Source organism: Nicotiana sylvestris, chromosome 4, assembly GCF_000393655.2.
Source record: "Nicotiana sylvestris chromosome 4, ASM39365v2, whole genome shotgun sequence".
Classification (NCBI taxonomy): domain Eukaryota; kingdom Viridiplantae; phylum Streptophyta; class Magnoliopsida; order Solanales; family Solanaceae; genus Nicotiana; species Nicotiana sylvestris.
Genome location: NC_091060.1, coordinates 142,838,265 through 142,842,256, shown reverse-complemented (window position 1 = coordinate 142,842,256; position 3,992 = coordinate 142,838,265). Strand labels below are relative to the sequence as shown.

Here is a 3,992-nt window from a genome sequence, read left to right as displayed (position 1 = left end):
CCTAATGCGTTCTTACATTCTGCATTGGCATACTTAAATATTTAATTTAAAATTTTCATGCATATATAATATAACTCTGATAACCATTTTATTGATAAGTTCCAGTAAATGTCGTCTCAATTCTATCTTGTAAAAGAGCACCCTAAACATGAAAATTGGACTATGTTAATGGTTCATGCTCTTTTGTCAAAAGTTCATTAAATTATGATCTTTACACAATTTGCCAGTCGAATTTACTGTTTACTTTTTGTAGCCTGTATACATAAATTATATACGATTATACATATATTATCCGTGGACTATATATATATATTATACATGCATCGGCTATTTTAAGCTTAAGTGCTAGGGTAGGCGGCTATTTATGTAAAGAGCCCTAAATTTATACAAATATTAGAAATATAGAGTTCCCAAGTGTTAGCCCCTTGACAAAGGTCCTCGGCATGTGTGGGTTATGACAAGGATTTTCATGATGGGCTTGGCACACATCATGACAGGCAGCTCGGCATGACGGACTATACGGGATTGACAAACACACCTTGAACAGAGGCAAGGCGCATTTCACTTAGACGTGCGGGTTGGCATAACAATGGCAAGACAAAGCTATGTTAAGCAGCGGCAAAGACATGGCAAGACAAGGCAAGGCAGTGCGGGACAAGCAATAACAATTGATGCAGGCAAATTTGATCGAGTTGAGGGCGACTTGACAAAGCGGGCAGCAGTGGCAATGGGCGTGTGCGGTCAAGTCAGTGGGCCGCAAGCTATGATCATGGCATTGGGGCGGAGCAATGTCAAAGGGCAAAGGCTGGGCGCAATGCCAGCCTTGGGCATGCAGGAATTGGCCAAATCAAACACATGCAGTGCACATGACAGGGTGGTTGAGCGGTTACAACTGCCCATTTCAAGCATGGCTGATCATGGGCACGTTTTTAGATCATGGCTGACTTTGTGACTTAGTACTACACGTTTTTAGCATGTTTTCCCATCAGTTGGGGCTTGTAAACTTGTCTAAATCTTGCCAAGTGTAATTGGGCAGCAACACTATAAATATGTGCATAAGCTGTCCCAAATGGGCAGAACTTAGCTTTTGTGCATTTTGTTAAGCCAAAATCGTCTAACTCATTTCCTAAGGGTGGGAAAACCGTCTTGGGGCAGGGAATTAGGGAATTCTTTGTCTTGACCATAGGGTTGGTTATTGTCTTCACATATTAATACGAGTTGGGAAGAAATTTTTGTATATCGTGTGTGCCTTTATTTATTGTTTTTGCTGCCTAAATCGTTCAATATTCAAAACGTCCCTAAAATAAAACTAAATGTTGGAAAGGCTGAAGTCAAGGCTGGGCTTGACTGCCGCATGGAGGTGAACCTTGGGCAGAATTCGAGTGACATAAATCATCCATGTGACACCAAACTAGATTGGTGGTTGGGCTATTTTTTTGGCTTTCCTATTAGATACATGCGGTATGTGGAAATGATTATTTCTACATAGTTAGGAACAGACCGTAAGCAGAGTGTTACTTTCGCATATTTTGTTTGATTTACCTGAAACAATAGAATAGAGATGAGATATATCATTAGTGAAAATATTGTTCTTTACGTAGCTTAATGGGCAAACTGCTGTGATTGCCTTCTTTTTTGTTTCCCCCTTCTCTTAGAAACATTAAAGGCCAAAACAGAAGTAATTTAGTTTGCAAAGCAGCAGCTTCCTTGGTGCCTAAAGTTCCAAGATTATGGTAAACAAACTTATCAGAACGTTTTATTGGATTATATAGCGGAGCAACGTTTACGTAGACTGATCTTCATTGTCACAAATTCATAATCGTTTAAACTTGCCGGGATTTCCAATGAATTCAATTGAAAATTAGAACCACGACTGATCAGTAGTATAAATTCATTGCTCCCTCTAAGTAATATCTCATCCACAACATTCAAATACAAAGATATTACAATCAAAAGAAATATATTACTTATCAGGTAAGTGAAAAATGGCTAGCTTGACATGCAATTGGAAGGTTGCTTTTGGAGCTCTGCTAGTCTTGGGAATGTTTGCTTCTCTAGCCACATCTCGAGACTTATATGAAGCTTCCATTGTCCAGAAACACCAACAGTGGATGGGTCGCTTTGGACAGGTTTACAAAGATGATGCAGAGAAGGCTAAAAGATTCAAGGATAATGTTGAGTACATTGAATTTGTCAACAAGGCATTAATGAATTTGCTGATTTGAGCAATGAAGAATTCGGAGCCAGTCGCAACGGGTACAAAATATCTTCTCATCAACAATCGTCAAAAAGCACATCATTCAAGTATGCAAATGTGACTGCTCCAGCTACTATGGACTGGAGAACGAAAGGTGCTGTTACTGGAATTAAGGACCAAGGGCCAAGTTAGGTATAAAATTAAATCCTTTTAATGAATGTGCATTAATAATATCTTATAACGTAATAATGTATGTAGGATGTTGTTGGGCATTTTCTGCTTTGCTGCTACAGAAGGAATAAACAAGATCAAGACCAGTAAGTTAATTTCTTTATTAGAACAAGAATTGGTGGATTGTGACACAAGTTCAGATATGGGATGTGAAGGAGGTCTTATGGATGATGCTTTTAAGTTCATAATCAGGAACCATGGGCTTACTGCTGAATCAAATTATCCATATGAGGGAACTGATGGTACTTGCAAAACTGGCAAAGAGTCCAATCATGCAGCTAAGATCACAGGTTACGAAGATGTTCCAGCCAATAGTGAATCCGCTTTGCTAAAAGCAGTTGCCAACCAACCAATATCCGTTGCCATTGATGCTAGCGGATCAGATTTTCAGTTCTATTCAAGCGGTATTTTTACTGGAGAATGTGAAACTGAGTTAGATCATGGTGTTATTGCAATTGGTTATGGAAAGACTAGTGATGGTACTAAATATTGGTTAGTGAAAAATTCATGGGGAACAAGTTGGGGGGAAAATGGATACATAAGAATGCAAAGAGACGTTGATGCTGAGGAAGGACGACTTTGTGGAATTGCTATGCAACCTTCTTATCCAACAGCCTGAAGTTTAGGGGGCATTTGCTGTTGATTATTCTGTAAAGATTAATGATATGCACTCTTATCATATAATTTATGTGTGTGTATCTAGAGTCTATTTAAGTTATAGATTCGCAGTTCGTACATTTTAAGTGCTAAAAAATGCTTGTATGTAAATTATTGGTCATCGAAGTTATAGTTGCCTTTTAACATTCTCTTTATTAGGCTCTTTATTCCAAGTTATTTTCTTTCGTATGAAATGGTAGAACATTTATTTTAAAGTATTATTCAAATATGTAGCTTGATCTGTAAAAGAAAACAAAAGGCAAACATAGAGGAAAAATTTGGCTTAAGAATATTTAAATATTATCAGAATAACACACACAGCTAGCAGCGTAAAAACTTACCTTGGTGTGTGATTGTTGATTCTCAAGCAAAACCACAATAACACATTATTCATTTCTTTTGATTTTAGGGCTCACTTATTTGACAAAAGTGGAAATTATGGCGATGGTTTCAATAATTCGAAGAAAAGTTTCAATTATTTTTTTTAACTTTCTAAAATTAAATATTTTCTCTTTTAATGAGTGATGAGTTTCAGAGTACGACAATAAGAAGAAGATAGAGTCTTATAAAATGTGGTACAATAATATATAAAATGTGGTACAATAATAATATAAGGGTGTTTAACGGGCTAACCGGGCCGGTCTGGGCCTCCATTTTTTGGACCCGTACGGGTTACGGTTCGAGCCGATTCCGGGTTGGTTCTTAACGGGTTTAACGGGTTCGGGTTCATCCGGGTAAAAACTGAACCGTACGGGTTACGGGTTGAGAGGGCCGGGTTTAGTGTAATTTTAATTTTTTTTTTGGAATTTTGTATAAATATTGTAATAAGTGCAATAAGTGCATTACAAAGTACTAACATAAAGAATACAAGGGAGATGGGAAAAAAATGCACTTATTGCAAGTGCTA

General features: G+C 37.5%; 1 pseudogene; it reads left to right on the top strand.

Moving 5' to 3' along the window:
- Positions 1–1,985: 1,985 nt before the first annotated feature.
- Positions 1,986–3,047, top strand: LOC138889063 (senescence-specific cysteine protease SAG39-like; annotated as a pseudogene).
- The last annotated feature ends 945 nt before the right edge of the window (positions 3,048–3,992 follow it).